Genomic DNA, 19,843 nt, shown 5'->3' on the forward strand with positions numbered 1-19,843 from the left:
CTCACCCGGCTGGCAGCGCTGCGGGAGGGGCGAAGCGGATCTCCAACTCCATTCTCCCCTGCAGGCCCCCGACACTGCCGCGGGCGCCTAGAGGGAGCAGAGGGACCGGCGCTCGGGTGAGGGCACAGCTGAAATCCAGCAGCGCCGGGACCCACCACCCCCTCCGGTCTGTGGCCAACTTCTGCTCCGCGCCCGCACCCCACGCTTTCCGGGAAGCCCTGCCCGGAGCTTTTGCTCGTGGGCAGTTGGGCATTGAAAGCCTGAGGGCCCGGCACGGCGGCTTCCCGGGTATGGACACGGAGGCGCGGGGCGCGCCACATGCCGGCGGGGCGAGGAGCGCGGGGGCCGGGCCGGGAGCGCACGGGCGTCTGCCTGTTCCGGCCCCCGCGGACACATCTGGGCGTGGGCTTTGTTCGGAAGCGGCTACACCTGCGCGGACCACCGAGTTCAGGGGGCGAGGCCGACTTCGCTTCTCTACTCTCGCTGCCTGGAGAGGGCTCCGGGAATCGAGGCGAAACGGGAGAGACACGGAGGACAGAGGGGTGGGGGCGCTTGCGGGGGCTTTGTCGGCTTTACAGGTGCTGGTCCCGGGCGTCCCCTTGCCCCGCCCTGCCTCCGAGGGCTGGGACTTGTCGGGGCTGGCGCGCTGGGCTCGGGCTGCCTGGAAAGATCGCCTTCTCTACCCAGGCTCTTTGCGGTGGGATCTGGCATCCGCTCCGCCCGGGATGCAGTGTTGAGCCAGGAGTGATTACTCGCCCTGGAGCATCCATCTCGCAGCGAGCGCCATCTGCGCCGTGCGCCGCCCCCGGCCCCTCCACGCTGCGCGGGTGGGCGCCGCCGCATCCTGGTCCCCGGCGGTTGGCCAGCTCAGCCACTCCCGGCCCGCATCTGCCAGAGTGCGGAGGGGGACGGGGTGTCGCGTTAGGGTGAGCCAGGGAGTCGTCATGCTCCCAGAGCTGTGTCCTCAGGGCAGCAAGCGCTGCCGGAGGGCTCCCCGATCTCGGGGGCTGGCGAACAGGCCGCTGCCTTCCCCACGATCTCTTCCCCTCCTGCCCGGCTCCCGGCCCGCAGCCACCTCTTCGTCCCCTGTACGCTGGAGGGCGGCCCCTGCGCCGCCGACACCGAGGGAGGGCACTGAGCGTTGGCGTTTCTTTCGCACCCCGCCTCTCTCCTGCCCTTTTCTTCGCACCAGGGGCTCCAGCCCTTGGCTACCGCCGGCGCAGAACTGTCCTGAGAGGGAAGCGTTCTTTTCCTTTCGGCGTCCCAGATGGTTAACGCTCAGAAGTGCGGGTCTAAGAGATTCAGCCCTTCCTTGCCCCAGGCTTTTGCAAGGGGAGATGAAGCCAAGTGTAATGGGGCAGGGGGCATTGGTTCTGCACCAGGAGCTCCCCCTGGGGTGGTCCTGGAAAGGAACACAGTAACCGCTAAATACAAACCTAGGAGGCTGGGCTGCTTTATGGAACTGCATTATGCTAACCATGCCCTGCTGTTAAAATAATGTAATAATGGCAGTACTTGCAGAAGTACTGAAATGGAATTAGGCAGCTGATGCTTTCTACTTTAGTGGTAATGATAGCCAACCTGTTTTGAAAGCTTAGATTTACTGGGCGCTTCACATGTTACGTGTATCACCTCATTTAATTCTCACAACAACCGCATTTTAAAAATTAGGAAATTAAGGCTTAGAGAAGCCAAATAACTTTCCCAAAGCCACACAGCTAGGAAGTAGGGGAGTGGGATTGCTTTTGTCCTTGTGCTTTACAATCCAAGACTGAGAATGTGGACTTTTGGCGGCTTATCAATTTAGGGGAAACCTAAACCGCTGCGTGTTCAAAACCAGGGAGCTACATTACAAACTCATTTAATTCTGAGCTCTGCAGAACTCACAGTAGCAGGCATTATTGTAATTCAGAGAATTGTATTGTGGAATAGCCTTTTATTTCCATATAACTCCTTTACATATTCCTTTATTTCTGTTAACTTTTAAGTATGTGGCTGTTAACCCACAATCCAACCCATTATAGTCACTGGACTGTTCTTAGTAACCAAGGTCCTGCCCTCTGTGATTACATAGATGTTTCTGGCATATCATAAAGTTTAATAAAACTTTTGTTTTTAAAGAAAAGCTCCCCAGCCCCTATTGTTCTTTGTACACTGTTTTGACTACAAATGAGTTACTCTTCAAATTAGATGTTGAGTTTGAATAGGACCCTAGTATCCAATCTTAGGAAAACATTTCTATTCCCTAAATATATAGAAGCTTATGGGGGTGTTTATGAAGATACTTCATGTTAACTAGTAGAAAGGGAGAATTTGAACCAAAGTGAAATCAGCTATTTCTGAAATAGCTTTTAGAATTATAATTAACTGATCAATTGGAAAAATTGATTTATTTTGCATTCATAATCCTACTGACTCATAGTCTTATGTCAACCTTCTTTTTATCTTATTACAGGGAAGTTGCTAAACATTTCACATAATCCAGGAATTTTAGAGCTATTAGAGGACTCAAGCAACATTGTATCTAACTAATGAGTTTCAAAACAACTACAGTAGGGCTCAGATTTGTAATGCAGGGTAGTGATGAGGTCTTTGGACTAAAGGCCATTGCCCTTACACCACATCATTTTTGTTAATGCTACAGTGACAGTGAATGGAAATCAAAGCGTCTTTGGAAATGATACTTCCTGTGAGTCCAGTACAACAATGATGGCAATAATCACTAGGTATAAGTGCTTCAGAAGTGTGAGAGGGCCCTGAGAATGTATACACCTGGACTGTAGAAAAGTTCAAGAATCATTTCAAATAATGCTTTCATGCAGGTGTAATTTTTCTTGTGTAACAGTTTGAATATAAATAGATCTACAGATTTATATGGTGTATGTACAAGGAAGCTATTGAATGGAACTCCACAGGAAGCTTTTCTGGTAAAAAGATTTTGTTCATTCATTCATTCATTCCTTAATAAATATTTACTGAGAGCATGGCTTACTGCATTAGGCAGTGGGGATACAGCGGTGAGCAAAACAGAATTTCTGTTCTTCGAAAGATTAATTCTAATTGTGTCATCTAGCTACATACTCTACACACAGATTTTTTTTTCACATTTCACAAATGCACGGCTGATGAACTTGCACAAACTGAACACACTTTACTTAACTAGCACTCAGATCAAGAAACAGTATAATGAATGTCTGACAAAGCCCCCTTGTGGCCCCTCCCAGTCATTACTCACCCCAAAGGATAACCACTGAGGGACTGAGGCTTTTACCTTATAGTCTCACCATAAATCAGCAACTATTGGAATCTCATCTTCATTTTCAAAGAGCACCTACCATCTGAGAAGCTCAGTAACCCATAGCAAATGTAACTGGAATGTACAGCTTCTAACATGTTCTCTAGGAAGTTTTGTGCATTTGAATCAAAAGAATGCTTTAGGTCAGTCTTCAACTGTTGTGATGATTAGTGAAAGTGATTTGAAAATTATTGAAAATTACTAAATACATTTAGATGTTCTTCTCCCTTAAAATGTTATGCTTCCCTGCCTGAAGGAGCCCTTTCAGGAACCTTCCTGGCAGGTGAGAACAGAGTAGAGACCTGGATGCTAAGGGCAAAAATCCAGTGACTTATTTTATGTAAACATTTGACTGAGGCTGGGTGCGGTGTCTTATGCCTGGACTCCCGGCACTTTGGGAGGCCGAGGCGGGCAGATCACGAGGTCAAGAGACTGAGACCATCCTGGCCAACATGGTGAAACCCCATCTCTTCTAAAAATACAAAGATTACCTGGGCGTGGTGGTGCGTGCCTGTAGTCCCAGCTATTCGGGAGGCTGAGGCAGGAGAATTGCTTGAAGCCAGGAGGCAGAGGTTCCAGTAAGCTGAGATCGCACCACTGCACTCCAGCCTGGCGACGGTGTGACATTCTGTTTCAAAACAAAACAAAACAAAACACAAAACAAAAAAACCAACCAAACAAAAAAAAAACATTCATTTGACTGCCTTGGCAAATGAAAAGCTCCTTCTCTAAAACAGCCTCTATTGGCATCAAAGGCTGAAGTTTCTTCCCCCCACACACAGCATTAATAAGATACAATTGACATATAAAAGTTGTATACGTTTAATATGTACAACATGATATCCTGATATATGTATGCATTGTGAAATGATTATCACAATCAAACTAATAAACACATCTATCACCTCACACAGTTACATTTGTATATGTGTGGTGAGAACATCTCATCTCTCCTAACCCCTAGCAATCACCATTCTACTCTCTGCTTCTTCCGTTTGACTGAAGTTTCTAAGAATAGGAAGATGTACCAAAATGAACTATGAGTTTTATTTTTCCTCTTAAAATGCGAAGAAGAAGGCTACATGTGGAAGGAAATAGGGGAATGGCTCTGCCTTCAGCTTCAGCAACTATAAATCCTTCATTATCAGGTTGTCTTTAAATGGGGCAGCAAATGCAATATGTTTATTTAAAATATGTTTTTGTGAAGTTACTTTTTTACTGTGGTAAAATATATATGACATAAGATATGCCATTAAACTATTTCCAAGTGTATACTTCAGTGGCATTAAATACTTCACATTGTGTGCAGCCATCACCACTATACCTCTCCAGAATGCGTTCTGCCTTCCCAAATTAAAACTCTGTATCCATTAAACAGTAGTTCATAACCTCTCAGCCCCCAGCCCCTGGCAACCAACATCCTACTTCCAGTCTATGATTTGACTACCCTAAGTACCTCACATGAGTGGAATCATGCAGTATTTATTTGTCTTTCTGTAACTGGTTTATTTCACTTACCATAGTGCTTTCAAGGTTGATCCATGTGTCAGAATTTCCTTCTTTTGTAATGCTAAATAGTATTTCATTGTATGTTCATCCATTCATATGTCGTATACATTTGGGTTACTTTCACCATTTGGCCATTGCAAATGATGCTGCTATAAACATGGATGTACAAATATCTGTTGAGTCACTGCTTTCAATTTATTTGGTGTATACCCAGAAATGAGACTGCTAGATCATATGGTAGGTCTTTTTTTTTTTTGAGAAATTGTCATACTCTTTCCATAGTAACTGTATCATTTTACATTTCTGTCAACAATGCACAAGGTTTCTAATTTCTCCACATTTTCTCCAACACTTGTTATTTTCTGTTTTCTTGATAATAGCCATCCTAATGGGTGTGAAGTTCTTTTTTTTTTTTTTTAATTTTTGAGATGGCGTCTCATTCTGTTGCCCGGGCTGAAGTGCAATGGTCTGATCTCGGCTCACTGCAGCCTCCTCCGCCTCCTGGGTTCCAAGTGATTCACCTGCCTCAGCCTCCCGAGTAGCTGGGATTACAGGCATCCACCACCACACCCAACTAATTTTTGTATTTTTAGTAGACACAGGGTTTCACTGTCGAACTCCTGACGTCAGGTGATCCACACGCCTTGGCCTCCCAAAGTGCCGGGATTATAGGCATGAGCTCCATGCCCGGCCACTGTTACCTTTTAAACCTATAAATTAATATCTGTATATTCTGAACAAGTCATTCACAGCATTTCTAATTTATTGGTTTAATATTTATTAGTATGGAGGTGTATGGTTTTCAACAAGTATTAATTGATTATATACTTTGTGCAAAGCATGAAATAGATGTTGTGGAGCATATGTGTTGTAGTCCAAGTGTAGGGTAAGCCAGCATTGGTGGCATACATTAGTAGTAGTATTCTAAAATGTTGAATCAGAGTACCTATGTCTGTAAAGAACGTGTGTGAAATGATTTTGCTATGAAGGTAAGTTAAATAAATATGCTTTTTTTTACTGCCAAAAAATGGCATTATTATTTTAATCTAGAACAAGAGCAAATTTGCCCCATGTCTGAAAACAGAAAGAAATATTCTTATGCTGAATGTTTAGGGATATACTGGCATTGTAAATTACAGTTCCACATTGGATATTTCTCCCCTCCATTGAATCTTCAAAGATGACAGCATAAACCTTCACCACCCAATTATAATTGCTTAGCTGAGCTAATAAAAAAGATGCGGTGTCAACTTAATTGACCTATTTTGCTGGCCTACAAGATTGGAATTTCAAATTAGAAAAAGGTAATTTTTAACAGTCTGATGGAGAGTTTCCCTCAAGTGACTAAGAAGCTAGTGAAGTTAAAAAAAAAAATGCCAGTGGTAAAGGGAACAAATTTACAGCCACTAATGCTCCTGTACTGCACATACTGTCCGAATGGCATATTCAGTTTGAACACAAGAATGACGAATCTTACTTGTATTATGTGCTCCCTGATTGTCTTCCATATTGTCCTGGACTAAAACATTGTTTAATTCACATGAGAATGAAAATGACAGGTACTGTCAGGCAAAAATGATCCTTTTGAAATTTTTCTCATTAAATAATAGTGGGAGGAGCTGGAAACTATTTGAATATATATACACACACACATATATGTTTACATTTTATTATGTGCATAGTGTGTTTGTTCGAAACTCACTGTAACCAGAAAAAAAAAAATCTATTCCTAGGGCAATCTGAGGGAATCCTGTAGGAGGTCTTCCACTGGGTAATATGCAATGAATTTGATTTATCTTTCTCAAGTGGGCTGAGAGCATTCAAAAAATTCAGTATGAGTATTCAGCATGTAGTGATCTTTTCTCCAAATTTCAGCTTTAAAGCTAATTTCATGCCACTGTTAGATGTCGTTGGCATTTGAATGGCATGATTTACAGCATGCATTTTTGACGAACATTTATGGACTCATATTCAATACCACTGACAGATTCTCTCTCTGGGTAAAGGGGAAGTACTAATCTTCCATTAATTACGCCTCAAGGTAAGAATGGCCTGTCCAAAGAGTTTCGTCCTGGAGTTTTTGGTTCTTTGAGGAGGGATGGCTTGCGAGCGAGTCCGCTGCTGCCTTCCAAAACCTGGTGCGCCTTTTCAGTCCCTTACCTCAATAGAGAGCTGAAAGGACAAAAGTGAACAAAGGAGGCCTGTTTTGCCTGCCCCACTTGCTGGGCTGTTGTCTTGGCCCTTTTCAGTGAAGGGGGGGGGGAGCTGGGTCAAAGTTGAAGAACACTGAAAAGGAATTCAAGCTTCATGTCGAAATTTGAATTATAGCTCCAGTTTGAGTGCCGAGTAGATTAGTTCGAATTGAAATTTTTGAATCTGTGGAAGCTTAAGTGACAGATGGTGTTGGAACAACCCACACAGAGCTGGATGGCACACCCGAAATGTTGAGTGCCCAAGTGAGGCACTCAGTAAACATCTAGTTAACTGACAAAACTTTTAAAACTGTAGGAAGTGAGTGCAGTTTGCTGCTGTACGCCACATTAAGACGTTGGGCTGTGTGAATTAAGGAGAGGCCCCTGTGTCTGGCGCTCACTCACATGCACTTGTCCCTCCTAATTGCATTGCAAATATTCTTCTGACTGTTCTGCGGCTTTCCCCTCTTTTATCTAGTTGAATAAATACAGAAATGCCCAACCAGCTTCCCTTGTAAAATTGCATCACAGTGTTTTGGTGTTGTCCACAGATTGTTTTGATGTGTGACAAGATACATCTGTCCTAAATATTGTCTAACCAGTGTTTTTTTTTCCCAGATAAGTATATTTATTAAGTGTGATTTTGGCTTTCTGCTCCCAGTGGGAGTCCATCACTGTTATATTTGCTGTTGAAGTTTTTAATATGGCACATGGTTTTCCATTCATTTTGGTAGACAGCGTCTGATTCAAAATGTTTCAGTAGAAAACGTTTTCTAGTGTGTGCATCTCTAGAATAATAAAAGCAGCTACTAGGAGGTAGAGGGTACTAGAATGTATTATAATAAGTGAAATAAAAGAAGGCAATTTTGGATAATTTGAAAATCTTCCTTGTATTCTGTAAAACTACAATTGGAAATAGAAAAATTATACTATTTGAAAACTGAAAAATGGAAAGTTGAAACATTACCAAATTTTGCTTTGGCACCTTTGACCATTTAAATGACTCGATGACGTAGTCTTCTCTTCTGATGTTAGTAGCATGATGTCTAAAAGCCATTTTTTAAATGTATTTGAGTACATTCAAATGAATATTTCTAGTTTTAGGGAAATAACATTGACATGGCAATATTTGAACAGTAACACGGAAATTCAGAAATAATAAATACTATAATGTAACCAATACTTAATTTACTTAAGAATGATTATATTGACTTACATGTCATGTTGTGCTTCTTCAGAATCGTGATATATACCTTGTGTATATGTCATGAATTTTAAGACGAATTGCATTTTAATAGATATGATGAGGCTTTAAAAACTCCGTGGCTATGTATATGTTTCTAGTAACTGTTACTGTGATGCAAAATTATAGTGGAAGGTAAATAGATATCAAGGGTTCATTGCTGTCCTAAAACCATGAGGGGGTTCATTAAACAGCAGAGAGGGAGTGAGTTCATGACCAGACTCATTTGCTGGAACTGGGAATGAAGAGTGGAGGTAAAGGAATGTGAAGGATTCACATGGAGAGAAGACTCAGATGGATGAGGAGAATTATAACATCCCTGAGAAATGTCCTGTGGCAGAAGGAGCCAGAGAAATTTTCAGTGATAAAAAAGTGAAGAACAAAATGCTGTAAAGGTAATAACTTAAAATTTGAAAAAAGAGAAAGAGAAAAGAATAAAAGTTTTTATGGCTATTGCCTGGCTAATGGAGAATAGTCTCCACTTCGTAGCACTCAATATGAAATATTTTAGAGATAGTTTATTGTAGTACTTTGGGTCATTGAAGTAACGTGGCATTATAAAATAGAAATAACTCATAAATTACCCTACAAAAATAAAATATGATAATACATTTACATTTAAAATAAATGTAATGAGAAAAATTTACTAAGAATTGAAAGCTAAAGTTATTTCTGTGTAACATGCTTAAATTCCTAGCCAAGTCAGCTCTATTTTCCAGCTGTTTTGTTTCTTTCTTTATAGGTGGCCCCCTCTTGAGACAGTTAGCGTGTGAAAATATGAACTTGGCAAATCCATATGGGGTGACTGTTCACATCAAACAGGGTTCTTCACTTTGCATAAGAATTATATGATGAGTGAGCTGCATCAAAGTTCAATTAATGAACAGTTTTTCAGAAATATCTAAATAGATAGTCTGTTGAAAGAGCAAATAGATACCAAGTGAAACCTAAGCAAATAAGGCTAAATAAAAATTAGTAAAGAGGGAGACAGGTGGGTCTGGTGTGGTGGTTTACGCCTATAATCCCAGCACTTTGGGAGGCGTAGGTGGGCAGATTACTTGAGGTCAGGAATTTGAGACCCGCCTGGCCAACATGGTAAAACCCTGTCTGTACTAAAAAAATACAAAAATTAGCCGGGTGTGGTGGTGGGTGCCTGTAGTGCCAGTTACTTGGGAGGCTGAGGCAGGAGAATCGCCTGAACCCAGGAGGCGAAGGTTGCAATGAGCTGTGATCATGTACTTGCACTACAGCCTGGGCAATAGAGCGAGACTCCATCTCAAAAAAAAAAAAAGAGACATAGACAGGTGATAAATGCAGAGAAAGTATACAATTGTTTAAAAATATTTGATATTTTCTCTAAATAACATCAAGAGGCCGAGTCTGCATGATAAAGGAAAGCAGATAACTAAATAGTCATACAGGCATTTTGGGCCCTTGCTTATCTTAGCTTTCCTCATGTTTCCTAATTTCAGAAACCATCCTTGCTCTGTTCTGTGAGGAACCTGAGCCGCTCTTCACATTATGCATGGTGGGATGTATCTTAGAGCCCCCACATTTGATAAATGAGTGAGTGCAAGAATGAATGACTGAAAACATGAATGTTGCAAAATGTCAGAATGTCAGGTGGATCTTTGTTGGAGAAAATTGGGGAGTTTTGTTCTCAGCCCTCGTTTGAAGACATAGATAAAGTCTAGACCATGGGAAACCAAACATTTATAATTTCATGCCTGGACTCTGTCGATTGTAATTTGCTTGCTGGTTCTAAATTAGACACTTGAGCAAGCAGGTGAAATCATTCAATCCAGAAGGGTACTATTTTAAAAATTGCTACTGTGGAGTGCAAAATGACATCCTTGTGACCCAAAAGAGTTGCTCTATAATTTTCTACCTTTGCTAATGGCAGATGAATCCGGATTTGCGCATGGCTTTCCTTTCTCTTCACTGTCTGAAGCTGGTGCTTGTCATTTTCCTCTGGAGGTCTCTGGGTGGCTGCATGCTGACTGAGCTAAGCACTTTCTGAGATTGCTTTCTATCCTTTCAATTTGAAGAAATCAAAAGTGAGGCAAACAGGACTGAAATGAAAAGTGAAAAGACTGGCATGTGAAACAGATCAGAAGTTCCGATGACTAGTGAATGGGCTATAGGGGTTGGGTTCAGGGCAGTGGTGCCATATTAGAGACACCTAGAATAAAAAGTTGTGTAAAATCTTTGATTAGTTAAAATTTGAGAAGTACTAGGCTACTCCACATAGATTAAGAAACCTCAGTACGCTGCATGGTTTTGGAAAAGTTACTTAAGTACTTCTTTTCTTTAGTTAGAAAATAGAGATAAAACAAAAACTTTCTCATCATCACCCAACCCTACCTCCCAAGGGTATGTGACTGTAATAAATGATGCTAAAACGGAAGTGCTAAGAGAGAAAGATGCCATCAATCTATGTCATTAGGTAGAATGCACTTGTCACTTTTGGCACCAAAAACTTGCTCCTGGGATGTATATGTATCATATATTCTTAGCATATGTTTGTATCATATATTCTTTTTTTTTTTTTTTTTTTTTTTTTTTTTTTGAGACGGAATTTCACTCTTGTTACCCAGGCTGGAGTGCAATGGCGCGATCTCGGCTCACCGCAACCTCCGCCTCCTGGGTTCAGGCAATTCTCCTGCCTCAGCCTCCTGAGTAGCTGGGATTACAGGCACGCGCCACCATGCCCAGCTAATTTTTTGTATTTTTAGTAGAGACAGGGTTTCACCATGTTGACCAAGATGATCTCGATCTCTTGACCTCATGATCCACCCGCCTCGGCCTCCCAAAGTGCTGTGTATCATATATTCTTAACAATGTAGGTGGCTAGTTGATTTTGAAGAAATGAAGTGATCTTACACTGCAGCCTGGGAGATTGATAACCCATTTTTATTGATGCTGCAGGATAGGACTGTTCTCAGAACACAAATTATAATCTTACTCTCCAAAAAATGATAATATATATGTTAAATTCATGTTGAGTCAATGTGATAAAATGAGGGTCAGCGAACGTGTTGGCAGTGTTCCTTCTGAGAAGGAACTTTTTTTTTTTGGTTGTGGCCAATGTCCATAAATCTAATTTTATCTTATTTCAAGCCGTAGTTCCATTCATATTTTTCAAGAGGACAGTCAATAATTTTTGTGTGTGTCAGCCATGACTAACTAGCAACCCATAAACCAATAAAGCATGAAACCATTTTAATATATTAAATTTAGTTTACAAATGGCATGTACTTAGAAGTTTGAAATAAAGAGATACATGCAATGTGGCTTGTGAGCAGGTTTGTATATACAGTTGAGGTATTTTGCATTTATTCTGTTCCTCTGCACCTCAATGAAGAGATAGAGATTAGAAATTGCAATCATTGTTGACCTGGACTCTGTTGACATAGAATTTTAGAAATGGGATTGTGTAATGCTTTGAAATATGTCCCTTAAAATTCATATGTTGAAGTCCCAACCCCCAGTGCCTGAGAATGTGACCATATTTGCAAATAGTGTCTTTACAGTTAAAGTGAGAGAATTAGGTTGGGCCCCAATCCAATATGATTAGTGTCCTTATAAAAAGAGGCAATTTGGAGATAGGCAGAGTAGAAGAAGGCCTGTGAGATGAAGGCAGAGATCTACAAGTCAAAAAAGGCCAAAGGCTGCTAGCAAACCACCAGAAGTCAGGAGAGAGGCATGGTACAGATTCTCACAGCCCTTGGAAGGGACCAACCCTGCTGACACCTCGATCTTGGACTTCCTGCCTCTGGAACTGTGAAACAATAAACTTCTGTTGTGTATGCCTTCCAGTTTGTGGTACTTTGTTACAGCAGACCCAGCAAACTAATACAGAATGCAATAATAGTTACTCTGTTTCTAAACCTATTCCTTACCAAAAAGAGAGTGGGCAGGGGAGGGGGCGGAGAGGGGCGGAATACAGCTTTCCCACAGCTCTGTGTCATATATCTATGTATAGAGTCATCCCTCAGTATTCAAGGGAGATTGGTTCTCAAACTACCCCCTAACCCCCAGGATACCAAAATCTGAGGCTGCTCAAGTCTCTGATATAAAATGGTGTAGTATTTGCATATAACCTATGTACATCCTTCCATATACTTAAAATCATCTCTAGATTACAATGTAAATGCTACGTAAATAGTTGTTATACTATTTTGTTTTTAAATTTATATTATTTTAAATTGTTGCATTGTTATTTATTTATTTAATAATATTTTCCATCAGTGATTGGTTGAATCTGCAGATGCAGAACCCATGAATACAGGCCAACTGTATCGCTTTCTCTCTCTATCTATCTCTATCTCATCATCTATATCTATATCTGAATCTATACCTACACCTGTATCTATGTACCTATCTGCCTATCTACCTACCTACCTATCTATATCTATATACTTTGGGTGCCAAAGGAATATATATATAGTAATTGGCTATTGAGAAAGTTATTCCTTGAATTAAGGCACCGAGATGCTGGGAGTGGTGAAGAGGGTGTTAATTTTATTACTTGGACAAATGTTTAAAGTTGGTAGTTTAATTAGTTGATTACCTTTTTTTCAATTATAATCACCTCCAACTTTGCTGCCTCCACCAAGTATAAATTTTCATCACCTGGTAAATTAAGGGTACATAATTTGTTTAAGTCTCTACAGATGCCCTTGCTGTGTCTTGGTAATCAGAAGGTTTCTTTCAACATGAAAAATGTGACAGCATGAGTATGTACTCATGCTGATGAATGAGCTAGTACTTAGACAACTTCAGCCTGAATGCTGTTTCAGTGGGACAGGGTAAAAATGGCATTGTGGAGAATTTGGCAGCTAGCTATAATCAGGCAGCACCACCGTCTATGTGGAGAAACAATAGTCAAGAGCTTTGATTCAACTTGAATATTAATTTGAATATACTGTGAACTCTAAAACCATTTCAGCTGGTCCTTTATGATGTCTGCCTGCTTGGTGTGAATGTCTGTTCCTCATTCCCACCAGTGACAGCCTTGTCTGGTGAGCTCCTCCAGGGAAATGACTTTGCCTATTAATGTCATGTGTATGGCGTTTAATGAACTGTGACACATAAAAAAAGGGTGTAATTATTTTAAATAATACCAACGAGATTATTTGGTAGGAAGATTCTTGGGATGAACACTGAGAACTTTACAATTCTGTTTGTGGCATTCACTGATCTCATTTTAATATGTAGACCATTGGCCATTTTGGGGTTTCCTCCTGGTGAATATGTTCTTTCCGTGCTACAGACATACGTTTATTTATGATCCTGACAGGAGCAACTAATGAGAATCTACCAGCATCCATCAGGAAATAATCTTGAATTATGGCTATTTTTATTATGCATCTTCTCACAGCTTCTTTTTAACACAGGGAAGTGAGGTGAAAATTGATTGACATGTTTAAAGCGCTAGACTGGAGCAGAGAGTACAGGCAATAGTTTGTATCTGAACATCACTGTCTCAGTATGAGCTCCTTAGATCTTTTAAATATTTGCCTTGAAAGTCAATGTTGTAAGGACAATTTGAAAGATTTATGGATAACACTGTCATATTTGGTGATTGACCAAAGTCTCTTTGCAGATGTACTAACATAGGACCAGCAATACCAGTTCTGTGGTAAATCATCAGCTTTAGATACATTTTATTACTTTGAATGGTTAGTCTGTATTTTCTTACATCAAACTCACATTTTAGAATTTTACGTACTAGACCACCCCAGCTTATTTCCTGTTCTGGATAACAGAATACATCTTGGGAAACCAGTTACTGCCTGGAAAATGGAAGTAGGCTGTGTTGTGGCTACCTGCACCTGCTCTGGTCATTGTCTAAGCATAATTCTAGTCCACCCCACTCCCTCTTTAGTCTCTTCTGCATACTTAGGAGTGGGGCCAATCAGGAATATGCATGTGTTATACACCTGTGACCAAGAGATCTCCATCATGGAATTGCAGAGTATCAATTACTTGGAATGGATGACTCGTGGCAGCTGTTGTCTGTGACCCACCGGGCTCTCTGCCCTGCACTGACAGCTGCATATCACATCCTGTGATCACACCACCTCAGCCACCTCTATGACCAATTCATCAAAAAACGGGGGCTGAGCCTACTGATCCCAAGGTATTACTCTATGGGCAGCCTGCTCCCAAAGTATTATATATGAAATTGTCTCTCTGAATTTTAGGGAATGAGATCACAGTGATTTTTATAACTTATTACTATTAATAAATAACAGCAATCCCTGCCATTTATTGGTTGCTTAACTACATGGAGCACCTTAAATGAATGATCTAATTTAATCTTCACAAAAACCCTTTGTCTCAGAAGCTAGCAAATTGCTTCTATAAAGGGTGAGATAGTATAAATCTTTTAGGCATTGTAGGCCATTTGATCTCTCCAAAAATTCTCATAGACAATATGTAAATGAACAGGCATGGCCATGTAAAACTTTCTTTACAAAATTGACGGCAGGCCAGATTTGGCCCATGGTTAAAGTTTTCTGACCTCTGTTTTATGCTGTTACACTCATTATACATGAGGAAACTGAGGCTTAGGGAGTTTAAGTAACTGATTAAAATAACATAGCTGCTAAGTTGCAAAGCTAGGATTCTAACCCAAGGAATTTGACCCTTATCCTTCGGTCGTAATTCCTGCAAGTTACTGTGTCATCCTACTATGATAAATAACAAGGAAGTGGACTTTTAGCTTCTGCATGTTGAGAATTATAGTTATGACCCAAACTTCTCAGGAGAAGGTTGTATAGAGAACTGTGTCGGCTCGAGTCCTAAAGATGCTATTTAGGCAAGTGTAGATAGTCTCATGTAATCTACAGTGTATTCAAGTGATGTAATTGCATCCTCAACTGACTGAAAAAGCTTCTAAAGTTCTTTCAGCAATCTGATATTCTGGCTGTTTTAGTCAATAGGATTGCAAAAAGCAAATGACCCTAATTAAAAATACATAAATTATTAGTTTCAAAATTTTGTTTATACATTGGGGGTCCAAGTGTTATATAGTTAGATAACTTTTGTATATTCCCAAGGAAAATTTTATTTTCACAAAAACAAATTATGCAGAAGGGTTTCTCCCATATTTAACATAAACTTCTTGACTGAGAATTCTAAAGGTTTTTATTTTCCAGGATGGACACCTCCTTTTGTGTTTTAATTCCATGGTAACAGTTGAGTTTGGGCTTGAGAACAACAAATCTACAAGATAACCATCCAGTCGACGTTATTGGGCATCCCCTTAGGGAATTTGCAGTGCTTCATGGTGTCCAGATAGCACCTGAAGTAGAATTACAGAGCCCTGTTGTGTTTTTTTGTACATCAAGCTCTTTAAAAGCTGAAGGTTCGCAGAGTAGGCTGAAATTAGAATATACTTAGTTTTAGATAGCAGTTCAGCACACACGAAATATCATGAGCAGCCAGACTTGAAAGGCATTCCTGGGACACAATAAAGAACTCCAGAACTCATAGTTTCTGTCCTTTGGGTGAATGAAATTTTAGGAAGTGTGCAGCTGGCAAAATGGGGGCTTCATGTGACTAAACATTGTTGCTCATACTTTGTTTGAGGGAAGCTCAAAATGGAGCCAGTTTCTAGCAGAGAAACCAGAGAGTGGAAACTCTTGTCTAAAGGTAACTCTACTCTCTTTGGAAATCCGAAATCTTTGAATATAAGTGAGGCTCCATTCGTTACTAAGAAAACTGACAGAGAAGTAAAACCCTACTAGTGGAAAAGTTGACGGCTTTGCTCTTGTGTATGAAGTGGTTACTGTAAATTAATTGGTGTAACAAATTAGAAAGGGTATGGTTGATGAATGTAGACAACTTTTTTCTGTTGAATCAGTTCCTTCAGTCCTTGGCTAAATTTGTTTAATGAAAAAAAAATGTAACCCTAATTTTAAAATGGAATTATGGTACTATAAACAACATGTTGTAGTAAAATATATTTTACAACTTTATTAAGGTATAGTTTACATATCGTAAAATGACCCACAGTAAGTACAGATGCTTCTCTACTTCAATGGGATTACATCCCAACAAGCCTATTGTAAAGTTAAAAAAATCGTAAGTTGAACCATTGCAAGTCACAAATCTTCTGTATACAGTTAGAGTTTTAATACATTATAAATTGCGCAACTATGGTAAGCAGAATTCCACGATGACCCCTAAGATTCTTACCCCTGATGTGCATGCCCAAGTGTGATACCTTCTCCTTGAGTGTGAGTGGGACCTGTAACTATGATGGCATGTCACTTTCATATCTAGGTAACATATGGCAAAACTGAAGGGATTTTGCAGATATAATTAAAGTCTCATGTCAGTTGATTATGAGTTAATGAAAAGGGAGCTATCTTGGTTGAGCCTGAATTAATCAGGTGTAAAATCTTAAAAAGGGACTGTTATGAGACCTAAGATAAATATTGTACAAGAAACTAAGAAAAGAAAAAAAAAAAAAGGACTGTTAGAAAGAGACACTCTCCTGCTGGCTTTGAAGAGGCTAACAACCATGTTATGAATTGCTTATGAAGAAGGGCAGCTGCAGGCCTTCATGAGGAACTAAATTCTGCCAACAACCTAAGTAAGTGGGAAAGAGGACTCTGAGCTCCAGATGAGAAAGCAGCCTAGGTGACAGGTTGATTGCAGACTTAGGAGAACCATCTTGTCCTGCCTGGGCTTCTGACCTAGGAGAAGATTTGAGATAATGAATATGTATTGCTTTACGTCTCTAGATTTATTGTACTTTGTTATGCAGCAGTAGAAAACAAACACAGCAACGATCACTGCAATCCAACTTTGAAAATTTTTCTCACCACCCCCCCAACCCTGCCAAAAATTTTCTTGAGTCTATTTGCAGTTAAATTATGCTCTCACCACACGGAAACCACTGATCTATTTTTCTCCTCTACAAATTCGCCTTTTCTGGATATTTCCTGTTAATGGAATCATATACTATAGAATCTTTTGTGTCTGACTTCTTTTAGGTAACATCATGTTTTTGAGGCTTCTCCGTGTTGTAACATGTATCACTGGTGTTTCCTGGTATGTAGATACCACATTGAGTTTATGTATTCACTAGTGGATGGACATATGGACGGTTCCCAATTTGAGACTTAATAATGCTGCTATGAATATTAGCATGCAAGTCTTTATGTGTTCCTACGTTTTAACTTCTCTTTGGTAGATAGTTAGCAGTGGAATTGCTGGTCTGTATGGTATATTTATATTTAATGACTTAAGACACTGCCAAACTGTTTTTTAAAGTGGCTGTATCATTTTACTTTCCCAACCCGGAATGCATAAGGGTTCCAGTTTCCTGTCATCCTTGCCAACCTTTGGTATTGCCTGTCTTTTCTTTTTTTTTTTTTTTTTGAGACAGAGTCTTGTACTGTCACCCGGGCTGGAGTGCAGTGGCGCAATCTTGGCTCACTGCAACCTCCACCTCCCGGGTTCCTGAGATTCTCCTGCCTCAGCCTCTCAAGTAGCTGGGATTACAGGGACACATCACCACACCTGGCTAATATTTTGTATTTTTAGTAGAGATGGCGTTTCACTATATTGGCCAGACTGGTCTCGAACTTCTGACCTCGTGATCCTCCCGCCTCAGCCTCCCAAAGTTCTGGGATTACAGGTGTGAGCCACTATGCCTGGCTGTTTTTTGTTTTGAGACAGAGTCTCGCCCTGTCGCCCGAGTTGTAGTGCAGTGGCGCAATCTCGGCACACCGCAACCTCTGCCTCCTGGGTTCAAGCAATTCTACCTCAGCCTTCTAAGTAGCTGGGATTGCAGGCATGCACCACCATGCCTGGCTAATTTTGTATTTTTAATAGAGGTGGGATTTCACCATGTTGGTCAGGCTGGTCTTGAACTCCTGACCTCAGGTAATACACCCATCTCAGCCTCCCAAAGTGTTGGGATTACAGGTGCAAGCCACCACGCCCTACTTGCTTTTTTTAATATGGCCATGCTAGTGGCGGCGGAGTGGTATTTCATGGTAATTTTACTTGCACTTCCCTAATGACTAATAACGTGGAGCATGTTCTCAGAGCTTTTGGTATATCTTCTTCAGTGAAATGTCTAAATGTTTTGCCAGTTTTTAGAACAGGTTATTTATCTTCTGATTATCGAGTTTGTTTTGTAAAAATATATTCTAGATACAAGTTCCTTATCAAATACATGGTTTACAAATGTTTTCTTCTATTTTGTGGGTTTTACTCCTATTTTTTGGGTTTTTACTTTCTTGATATCCCTTTGAAGCAAAAAAGTTTTTCATTTTGTTAAGTCCAATGTAATTGTTTTTTCTTTTGTTGCTTGTGCTTTTGGTGTTATATCTAAGAATTTATCTCCTCACTCAAGTTCACAAAAGTTACTCACATGTTTTCTCCTAAGAGTTTTCCATATATACTTTAAGATCAACTTGTTAATTTCATGAAAAAAAAAAAAGCTTAGATTTTGATAGGAAGTGCATTAAACCAATAGATCAGTTTGGGAAGAATTGCCTTCTTAATATCAAATCTTCCAATTCATAACATTTAATGTCTATTTAGATTTTCTTAGTTTTCTCTTAGCAATGCTTTGAATTTTTGATGTACAAATCTTGTAATTTTTTGTTAAATTTACTTTAAAGTATTTTTTTGTGGTGCTATCATGATGGAATTATTTCCTTCATGTCATTTTAGATGATTTGTTAGTGATGTGTAGAAAGAAAATTGATCTTACATCCTATATCTTGCTATACTTGTTTATCGATTCTAGTAGTTTTTAAGAATGGACTACTCAGGATTTCCTACATTGTATCATCTCTGAATAAAGGCAGTTTTGTCTCTTTCTTCCAATTTCAATGCCATTGATTTTTATGTTCCTTTTTGTACTAACTAGAAGCTCCAATACAGTGTTGAATAGAAGTGGTAAGAGTGGACATCCTTACCTTGTTCCCCATCTTAGGGGGAAAACTTTCAGTCTTTCATATTAGGTATGTTAGCTCTAGATTTTTAATAGAAGTCCTTTATTTAATTGAGAAGTAAATTAAATAATTTACTTCTCTTCTAGCTTGTTGAGAATTTTTATCCTGAATGGGATTTTATTAAATACATTTTCTGTGTCTGTTAAAACTATAATGTGAACTCAAAAGGGATTATAATGTGTTTTTGTCATTTATTCTATTAATATAGTATATTGTATTGATTTTTTGATATTAAAACAAGCTTCTGCAATACATACAACTTGGTCAGATTGTACAGTCCTCTTTATGTGCTGCTGAATTCAGATTGTTAGTATTTTAGGATATTTGCTTCTGTGTTCCTTAGGGATAATGATATGTAGTTTTCTGGTCTTGTAATGCCCTGATCTGATTTTGTTACCAGAGTAAAACTGGCCTTATAGACTGTGTTGGGAAGTGTTTTCTCTTCTATTTTTTGAAAAAGTTGGTGGAAGAATAGAATTTACCAGTGGAGCCATCTGGGCCTGAATTTTTCTTTTGGGAATATTTTAAATTCTTAATTTTTTTTTTTTTTTAATTCTTAGAGGCCTATTTAGATTTTCCATGTGTTCTTGAGTTGGTTTCAGTAATTTTTTTTTCC

The 19,843-nt window shown here is 39.8% G+C and overlaps 1 protein-coding gene across 17 annotated transcripts in view; it reads left to right on the top strand.

The window, feature by feature from the left end:
* NRCAM (neuronal cell adhesion molecule) overlaps nucleotides 1-19,843 on the top strand; it is a 321,862-nt gene that overhangs the window by 320 nt on the left and 301,699 nt on the right. The window lies entirely within an intron of this gene.

The sequence above is a fragment of the Aotus nancymaae genome, unplaced genomic scaffold (assembly GCF_030222135.1).
Source record: "Aotus nancymaae isolate 86718 unplaced genomic scaffold, 86718_ANA_hifiasm-v0.15.2.pri h1tg000002l, whole genome shotgun sequence".
In the NCBI taxonomy this organism is placed as follows: domain Eukaryota; kingdom Metazoa; phylum Chordata; class Mammalia; order Primates; family Aotidae; genus Aotus; species Aotus nancymaae.